This window comes from Gossypium hirsutum, chromosome A10 (genome assembly GCF_007990345.1).
Source record: "Gossypium hirsutum isolate 1008001.06 chromosome A10, Gossypium_hirsutum_v2.1, whole genome shotgun sequence".
Lineage (NCBI taxonomy): Eukaryota > Viridiplantae > Streptophyta > Magnoliopsida > Malvales > Malvaceae > Gossypium > Gossypium hirsutum.
Window position 1 is genome coordinate 106,108,458 of NC_053433.1, and position 10,761 is coordinate 106,119,218.

The 10,761-nt window shown below is 31.2% G+C and overlaps 1 pseudogene; it reads left to right on the forward strand.

The window, feature by feature from the left end:
• Positions 1–6,504: 6,504 nt before the first annotated feature.
• LOC121207599 (thioredoxin-like protein CITRX, chloroplastic) lies at positions 6,505–10,054 on the forward strand (annotated as a pseudogene).
• Positions 10,055–10,761: the final 707 nt, after the last annotated feature.

A 10,761-nucleotide genomic window follows, 5' to 3' on the forward strand; every position in this document is an offset into this window, starting at 1 on the left:
ATTTTATTTTTCTTCTGATTTAATCCCTAGTTCGTTGGATTTTAATCCTTTTTTATATATTTGTTATTTATTTATTTATCTTAATATTTTAGGTATTGTTTATTTAAAATCGTTTTGTTCCTTTTATTATTATATATTATTTGATTCATTAAATATTATCTCTTATGTATATTATATAGTTTTAATATTTTTTAATTGTAATTTAAAATTTGTTATAGTCTTTACTTTTATATTGTTCTATTCTTTATTTACGGGTATTATTTATTTTAACCATATGTTATTTACTTTACATTATCACGTATGTGTATAAATTATTCCTTTTTTTAAATTTATCACATTATTCATTTTTTTCAATTGTTTTGCTATTCACTCAAGTTTTTTTTTAATGTTTTATCTTTTATATATATATATATTGTCCATTATAAACTTCATCATATTTTTTTTAGTTGTCTTGCTAATTATTTATTTTTATATATCATTAATTTTACATACTTTATTTTATATAGATTTGATTTCCTTTATATAAAGTCTCATTTTATTTCTTAGCTCTTATTTTATATATATATATATATATATATATTTTCGAACCGTTAATTTCTTTATTTTTATTGGAATTTCAATATTTTTATCATTTTTTATGTTAGTCTTGACATTGTTTTTGTACTATTTGAGATATTAGTTACGTTGTTGTTACATTTTCTCTTAATCGTTTACATTAGCATTGAAAGTTACCATGTTGTGCAATTTCCGTGAGTTATCATTTAGCATCTGTATTCTATATTTTATTGGTGTAATGGCTTTATTAACAAATCATCCTCTTAAATAAAAAATGTATTTCATTTAATTATTGCATTTTATTCAAGAGTTTTTTAGACAAGGTAAAAATTTTGAGAAATCGTGCCCTAACGTGTTGGGTTTCGATTTACCGTTTGACGAAATAACCGAATATCCTTTTTAAAATTTCAATGCATGAGTTTTGGAAATCATGAGATGATTTTGGTATCGAAGGTTTGAAACGTCGTATCCTAACGTGCTGGATATAATATTTTATTTCTTCAGAACAAGAGAATCTCAATATCCACTTCGAGTTATCCAAACAGTTTTTTATAGGGGTTGTATTCTGAAATCTTTTCAAATTTTCGACACTAAGACACTAATTAATCAACTAGGTACCGATTTTGGGCGTTACGAGGGTGCTAATCCTTCCTCGTGCGTAACCGACTCCCGAACCCGTTTTTCTGAATTTCGTGAACCAAAATCGTTGTTTAAATAAATCAAACCATTTGTTAAAAATAAGCACTTTTACGAGGTGACCCGATCACACCTCATTAAAAAGGATTGGTAGCAACTCTCAATTTTCGTTTTTTATTTTCAAAACCAAAGTCGACCCATTTTTTTCCAAAAAATAGTTTCGAAAAAATGGTTTCGATAGCATTTACCATTTTTTATGTCAACTATATGCAAAACGTGGACGACGTGTACAGATTTGAGCAACTTTCCAATGTTTAGAGACATGAGTTCCTTCGGATGAAGAATGAAGCATATTAGGATTTTTTGCCAAAACTTATGTTTGTTTTCCTATTGAACTCGGAATTGCGTCACAAATCACAATGTTAATCATAGTCAAGTCGAATTTAAAACGAGATGGATTTAAGAAAAACATGTAAACCAAAAAGATGTGGCCTTTGTAGAAACGTTGGGCACAACTGCAATAAATGTTTCCATTGACATATATATGTTAGACAACCATCAACTTCAAGATCTAGATCGTAATTACATTGTTTGTAAAGTTAAGAATTTGAAATATGACTAGATTGATATTATTGAAAATAGTATGATATATGTTAATCCTGTATTTTTATTTCTATCGGTATGATTTAGTAAAAAAAATTGTTCAAACATCGAAACTACTAAAAACAAAAAATAAAATACAACTAAAATATAATAAACAACTAAAAACCAAAAATATACAATTAAATGATAAAAAAAGATACAACTAAAAAGAAAAAAGTTACAACTAAATGATTAAAAGTACAAGTAAAAACAAAAAAAAGAAGTTACAACGAAATGACTAAAACAGTACAAATAAAAACAAAAAAGTTATAACTAAATGTTGAAAAAAAATGCAACTCACCGTCTAAAAATTCTGAGAAGTATATGATTTGACTATGTCATATATCGTTGGGGTAGTTGACGTTGTTGGGCAAGATGCGAGTTTGTATCATCAAAGGGGTGCCAGGATCATCATCTTTTGTCCGAGACATCATTGTAGCCAGTGGGGTAGGGATTGTATTAATAGGATCAGGAGCCTCCAATTTTAGAGTGGATGGGCTTGACAGACTCACGAGGGAGGGGTTCTTATTACCAAACAAGCTCTCCCCAACATTAGGTCATCTGTCAAAACTAAAGATGTCGGATTGTCGCTGAAAATTTTGATCATCAAATGTTACATTATTTGACATATTCTAGTCCAAGAAATTTTCTATAGGATCTAGAACCCTCTCTTGAGCTTGCTCCGAATCAATAAAGCACATTGTGTCCACCTGGTAATCTTCCATTCAAAGTGGAGCTTCTGGATTATCTGCAAATTCAGCAACAGGGGACGATGAAGGTGCATACATTGGAACTGATCCATGCTTAAGGTTGGCTGCACTGGTTGCGTATCAACGAGGTGCAAGCCTGACAACGCCTTGTCTCAATCGAACACCAAATATGAATCCATCAATATCAACACGTAAAAATGGTTTCCCATTTTCCTAGAGCCACCTCTAATATTGTTTGAACATTTAAAAATCCAATGTTTAGTATGCTAACCTCGTCAGCAACTCATCCTAATCTGTTGTCCCAGAGGCAGATCCACTGATAATGCTCCTGGGGCCAAAACTTGTTTGCCTTGCCTCGAAGGTCCTCGTCATGAGTCTTGCTTAGCTCAACTAGTTCAACTGGAAGACGCTGATATGTTCCGAATTGACGCAACATGCGATTTTCGTGATGCTACTCGACAATTGCAAAATTTATATTTGCCAAGTTAATGTTTCATATGCTCGACCAATTGATACATGCATGGATGGGGTGAAATTTATTAAATTTCATTCACAGAAGATACCAATTTTCAAGCTTGGGAAATCAGCAAAAGTGCGATGACTTTTTGGATAGGATCTTGGCATTTCTAGGTTGAGATGTCTTAATAGCGTTCGAAGATCTATCCCTTAATTTCGAAACGCACTTTGAATGACTCGATTTTAAGTTCGGGAACTCAAGTTATGACTGTATTAGTGAAGACTCCGCGAGCAAAATTTTTTGACAGGATTATGATAAGAATTATGAGTATTGTGCTTTTAATTCGAGTTTAAATCATATTGGGTTCAAGTTTTAGGCTTAATTTTTATTATATATGAGCCCAATATTGTATTTATCAGTTCTTATTACTTTATTTTTCTGAAATTTTAATAATTATTAAGTAGTTTAAAGTTATTTGGGAGTTTTATGTCAATAAGAAAGTTTAGTTTAAAACTACTTCTTGTTTAGATTAATTAAAATTCTAGTATACTTAAGAGTTTTTATTTAGATTTATTTAGGTAGTTGCATTGTCCACAAATCAATAAATTCATTATTATTCAACTTTTCTTTTGAATTAATAAATTCTTTTTGAGTTTTCTTTTTTTAAGAATTTCTCTTGAGTTTGTTGTTGAAGAGTTTTAACAATCTTTACAGATTGTGGGGATCAATTTCAAACTTTTTCTTGCTAAGTTTTCTTTCTTGGAGGGAAAGTTAGGGTTGTTTGAAAGGGATTGTGGATTCTTCGTGTTTCTAAAGCTTCTTAGAACTTCTATATACCACGTTCTATATTTCTATCTATCTTCTTTATTAATTCTAATATTAGATTTCATTATTCTATCTTATTCACCTTAGTTATTTATTTATAATTGTTTTCTTTATTTTTATCTGACTTGGATTTATTTGCGTTTCAGGTTGTGTCAAAATTCAAGTTTCTTTTTGAACATCTAAAGCCCTAAGTCAAATCTGCGACTTTGACAAACTTTACGATCCGCTTTCACATTCATCCGCCTCATTCCTTATCACCAATAATATAGGAATTTGGGTATGACGATACCGACTATCTTGGGGTCAACGTTTGACAACCATCGAAACTGTAAAAAAATAAAAAAAAATGTTAACTTGCATTTCATTTTACTTTTCATAAACTGAAGTCTTAAAGTCTTAAAGCATAAGTATAATATATAATAACATATAGATTCTATGATTATCCTAGATCTAATAGAAGAATCTACCAATTTGTTTAAAAATGAGTAGATTCGTCCCTTGAACTGAACCCATGTCAAGTTTCCCCCATTTGTTGAAAATATTTTAACACGGTTATTAACAACAAAAAATAATTCGAGCATTACTATACAAAATAAAAAAATTTATAGGTTACCTATTAACCAAAGGGAATAAATTAAATCGACCTACTAGGGCCAAAAAAGGCATTCTGTACGAAGCCCACGATCAAAGCAAAAGTAGGCATCTTCCAATATTTTGTGACTTTTGATTCGTTGTTCAACACATTTCCTAATACAAGAATGTTAAGATAAAGCCTCCAACAATAATGCGAAATCAATTGGAAGTCTCGAATTAACTCTAGGTACATCAAATGTACCCTATTTGTCGAATTTCCTAGCATCAACACTCCACCTAACAAATGTAAAATATAGGCTCTTATGCGAAAATTTCAAAATTTTTCCTAAACCATATTCACTTTGGCTCCCTCCATATCTCCTTTATCTGGTATCTTGCCAAGTAGTTGTCTGCAAGTTTCAATGATTGCGCTGACACTGGTGACTGGGAAGCCATCTATGGGAAGCCCCAATCAGAATGCTACATGTTGTAGTGTGATTGTACACTCCCTACATAGCAAGTGGAAGGTATGTGTTTCAACTCTCCACCATTCCACCCATGTATATATCAATTCCTGGTTCAAATTAAAACTCTCGATCCTAAATGCATGACCAAATCTAACTACATCTAGGTACACATGCAAGCAGTTATCTCGATGATCTCATTTGTTATGCCTCTTTGTTTTAAGAACATGATCGTAGGACTGCAAAAAGTTTGATTATATAAAAAATTTAATTAGTAATGACCATTTAGATTATTATTATCAACATTTTCCTAATGCTATAAAAATTATTTTACCATTTGAGTAATATAAAAAGAAGTGTAGTTCGAAATAGTTTGAGAACATGATGATGTTGTCATTTTTATAATTTGTAATAATATATTAAATTTAGAATATTTATATATAAATATCTATATCTCAATATTAATAAATAAATAAAATTTTGAATTTAATATAATTAAATTTAATATAATTCTAATTTAAGATTTTAAACTAAAAAAAACATTCTAAAAACACTGATGAAGATGACTTTGAGTAAAATAAAATTTGACAACTCTTTTTTTACCATGGATATAGTGTAGGCTTTGGGGGTTTTAAAAGGTTTAGTGGTGTGGGAATCCGGGTAAACAGGCCTGGAAAACGTTGCTCGAATTTGACCTTTCTATGTCAGGCCTGTATGTTGATTTCCATGACCTGGAAATCGATCTCTGCCGCCCGTTTTCCGCCTTCTCAGTTTGCCAGGATTTGACTCAATAGGCCACGGCCCCAAGCCTCAAAATCGGTGTCACTGGACCCATTTTGCTCTGTTCAAGGTTGCAAAAAAGCTTGTCGTATTTTGATCAACTGTGCTGATATGACCGCTTTCATTTTACTGGTTTTTGGGTAAAAAAGGCCCTGATTATTATATTATTATTTTTTCACCTATTTTTCAATCCAGCTGACAAAAAAGAAATTGTCAGGCTGAAATTGGTTTGGTGAAATAGATTTTGGCTGATAAATTTAAAATGTATTCTAATTGAGGGTGGATGAATGAAATATTTATTTGTGATTAGTATAAAAATATTGATAATATTTAAATTAGATATTGTAATGATATTATAACATAAGATAAAAAATAAAATAAATATATTACTTTTCATTATCTATCCAAATTCATCTTTAGTCAATATAAGCATATGACTAATGTTTTATAGTTGAGAATCTATTTTTTAGTTAATATAATACCAATCAAATTAATAGTTAATTAGTTAAAATCATTTTGACTATTAATTTGAAGATATCCTTTATGTATATAATTAACTAAATATTCAATTTTATTAAATTAATTTTTTAAAGTGTAAAATATTAAAATAAATAAGAATTAGATCATAAATGAATACCTTAATAGAAATCATTATCCGAATAAATAAAATTAATTCGAATAATATATGAAATATTCAACATTGTTCCAACCAAAACTAAAACATAATAATATGGAATAATCGACTTTTTACTATCCCTTTTCTTATTGGCTGCAAAGTGAGAAAATCTTAATTCCGAATCCGAGTAAGAATATTCATGTAACCAAACATATCCACTATAATATCTACAAAACTTTTCTTGCTTAGTTAAACCCCTCAAACTGCAAATACTTGAAGGCTTAAACCTCTATTTTTTTCATTTTCAAAAAATGGCTCTCCTCCAAATCCACACACTTCCTCACCAAATTCCTTCACTTTCACCCATTGTTTTTTCATCAAAAACCCATTCCAAAAACTCACTCTTCTTCTCTACAACAAAGGTTAGACCTTTCTCACTTTCAACACAACCCAGAAAGCTGCTTTGCAAACCCCCACTTGGCAAATATGTCAGGGAAGATTATCTTGTGGTAATTCTTCTTCTTTCTTCTTTAATTTATTTTTATTTTCATTTCTGGGTTTGTTTTGCTTTGTCATTTGCACTATTGGGTTTCTGTCGAAATTGAAAAAAAAAAGGAAGATAAATGAAGTGCTTTTATGACTTTTTAGGTTATTCATCACTGGAAAGATTAAGTGAAATTATTGATTGTTGACTTGGAATTCAATTGTATTTTTCGTTTTTGTTTCTCATGAATCTTCCCATATACATATAATTCAGTTTGTAGCTTTTTTCCCTGTTGGGTTGCTGAAATTTTGAGAAAATAAAATAGTGGAATTTGAAGAGTATTAATCCTGTTATTATACTTCTTTAGATAGATTGTTTGTAAGGTTGGCAAAACAAAATAAAAAATGGAAGGGGCTGGTGGAAAAGTACTGTATATACTAAAACCATATATATACAACAATCTTTTATATAGGTATAGGTATATGTATATGCATATGTATCCATATACAAAATAATTGTATATGGTGAAGTTTTGTTCATTAACAAAGTTATTATACATATTTGTACAATATTAAACTAAAAATCATTAGTAAAAAGTGGGTTGCGGCGACTAGGAGTAATATGGAATGACTATATATGTAACCAACATCTATGGAGGCAAATGTTTTTCAGTACCCATGCAGGAGCAGGGAATGAGGTGGACTAAGTCCTGCTTCCACCCGCAGCCTTGCCTCTGCTATTGAGAAATAGAATCAATTGATGAATAGAGGATACTAATTATTAATGGAAACTTTGGTAGGAGGATGCTTTTCATTTTCTGCTTTTGTCCATAATGAAATGGTGTATTATTGACTTTTGAAAATTGATGACTTTGATATTGTCATTTTGGGTGAGCAGAAAAAGATGTCATCTCAAGAAATTGAGGAGCTAGTAAGAGGGAGAGAAGAGTACCCATAATTATTGATTTCTATGCAACATGGTGTGGGCCTTGTATTTTGATGGCTCAAGAACTTGAAATGGTAAGCTTTATTTTAACTCTGGATTATTTATGAAAACGATAGGATGACTAATATTTAATGTTTTGTCTGAGTTGGTTGAGTTTGAGGTTCTTTCAATTTTGAACATATTTTACAGTAACCATCGAGAACTTGAAATGGTAACCTATCCCTATGTTGCTCCCACTCTTTATTTTCTTGAAATACATGTGTTCGATGCATATCCGGACTTGGGTATGAGGATATGACTCACCAAAAAGCATCTAAATACATGGAAAAAATTTACTCATGCTGGACGCTAATTGTATCTAATGCTCCCACCCAAGTCCGATTGACATAAGCTTGTCCAGTTGTCCTCCACCATCATGGATATGCAATTAATTCCTAAGCCTTTCAAATCATTTTAAGAGAATTTTCTGACTATCCTAGAACTTGTGCTACGTTTACATGTTGTCCGAATTGATAGCATTCATGGATAAGGATAGTATTTTTGCTATCTGAAGGACGTATCAGTTTGGCCTGTATCTCAATTTTGCGATAAAATTTTACCGGAATAAACTGCAATCATACTAATGTAATCAAGTAGAAGATGAAACTATGATTTCGTTTCTGCCAAGATCTGGTCTGGATGCGGTACTTACCAAAATAGATTAATTTCATATTACAGGTTATCGGTGAGGAAATTATATTTCAGATTGCATGATAGACTTTCTGGATCTTAGGACTGAAAACAAGCCCATGCACTAGACCATTGATGAAACCTAAAAAATGGGTAGTGGAAGGCAAGTCCATAACCTGAAACTTCCAGATATTTAGTTGGACTCATGTTATTGAAGTAGTTCCGTGAAATAGGACAAGTATAGTATGGGGCTTTTGTTTCTCTTCCAGAACTCTAGGAAGGTTTGTGACACTCATTTCTCTCCTTGAGAGTAGCCTTTGTGGTAGAACTAAAGGAGCAGCAATGTTATTGACATTTTGTACTACAGAATAGACTGCTAACTAAAGATGCTGTCGTGAGTTTTCTGCAAACATTTTTGACATAGCATGAACTTAAATGTTGGTGGTGGGTCCATTGAAATGGCATTGAAAAATGCTGCAGTTTTGCATTTAATGCTCAAGTAAGATGCTTTCTGAAATTTCTCAGTTTCAACACAGTTTTTAAAGTAGCTTATATGTTTTTGAAATATTTTGGGATGCCGATTTCTGGGAAAAGTGGCAGAAACACTGCCCTTAACTATGATATGTGCTAGAAAAAGTCTAGGAATCACCTTGCAGAACTTAAGGAACACTTTCCCCCATTTCTTCTCAAATTAAATTCAGACATTTGGTTGCATTAAACTGGGGTTTGCCTTTATATTCGGTTGCTTTGCTATAAAAAGTTTTGGAGTCAACTGGATTACTTATTTTTGTTAACTCACCTAAGTTTCTACTTGTTAACATGTAGGACCAGCTTGATTTGTTTGATCGGTTTGAAGATTAAATCAAGTATAACCGTTTAGTTTTTTCTTTCTCTTTTTAATCACAGCTAGCAGTGGAGTATGAGAAAAATGCAATTATTGTCAAAGTTGATACCGATGACGAGTATCAATTTGCGCAAGATATGCAGGTAAGTTTCAAGTAATATTTATTCCTCAACTTCTTTTTCACAATTTGTTTCTCTAGTTGTGGTCTCGACACTACATTTTTCTTAAATGTATCCATGTCTGACTCATATTCGAACAAGGTATGGGGGACATTACCCTCCCAGAACCCTTCAAGTATAGGGGAAAAGAACTTTTTAAAAAATGAACATATTCGTTGGATGCATACCCGTATCTGACACGTCCAAATCCAAGCAACCATTCACCTGATTAAAGTAGCTTCTTTCCAAATGTCAATTTGACTAGAAGTCTTCCAGTCATTTTAGTAAAGTAGTGAGTGAATGGAACTGGAAATTCTGTTGTACCAGGTTAGAGGGTTGCCTACTTTATTCTTCATCAGTCCTGATCCAAACAAAGAGGCAATCCGGACTGAAGGCCTTATTCCGATACAAATGATGCGCGATATACTAGACAACGAGATGTGAGAAGAAGACTGATTATTTACTGCATAACCGAATTAAGGTACCAGATTTTGCTTCAAAGTGTTAATATATATTTTCCGGTGCTGATTTGATGCACAATGTAATAGGGAAACTGTATGATGTTGTAGCAAACTTGGGATGGAGTTTAAACATATTTATGATCTAGTTGTTGTATAGATGGCATGTCAACTATCTCTTCTTTGTCAAAGGATTATAAACTAGTTTAATTGAGGGAATTGCGTTGAGATTTCGTTATCACTAATGTAATTTGATTATTTCGTTATCACTATTATTTTCTTAATCAAAGATAATTTTTTATGGTATACATCAAGCTTAAAAGATTAAAAAAGAAAACCCTTAGACTATATATGTAATTAAACTTAAGAGGATTAGAAGAAAAGCTGGAAGTGACAAGGTGATGAAGCTGCTGGTGCTGATGCCCTTTTGACCACTTCCTATGCTTTGCATATTTTGTTTCCATGGTTTCAAGAGTAAGAATGCAAAGCCCATTCCTACTGGACCTCTCCTCCAAGCAATGTAAAGAATAGATACTGTAAAAGTACGAAGGAAGCCTTTTATACTCAAGGATGGATTGTTTTATTGAAAAATGGATAAATTGGTTCTTGTGTATTTCGAAAAGTGCAAATTAGCTGATCTTAAATTTTTTTGTTAAATAATAATGTGAAAATTGCTGAAAATTACTTTTTTATGGGTAAACTATGAAAATTGGTGCATTTTGTTCTATTTTAGTCACCCAATTATTAATTTTTTTAATTTGGTTATTAAATTTTTCAAAATTAAATATTTTAATCATTCTGAATTAATGTGAGTTTTTTATATTAGTCTAGTAATAGAATTACACCTCTAATGTTTATATATTTTATAAATTTGATTTTAAATATACAAAATTTAACAAATTTAGCTCCCAAATGTTTACAAAATTTGTCATTTTAGTTCTAGTT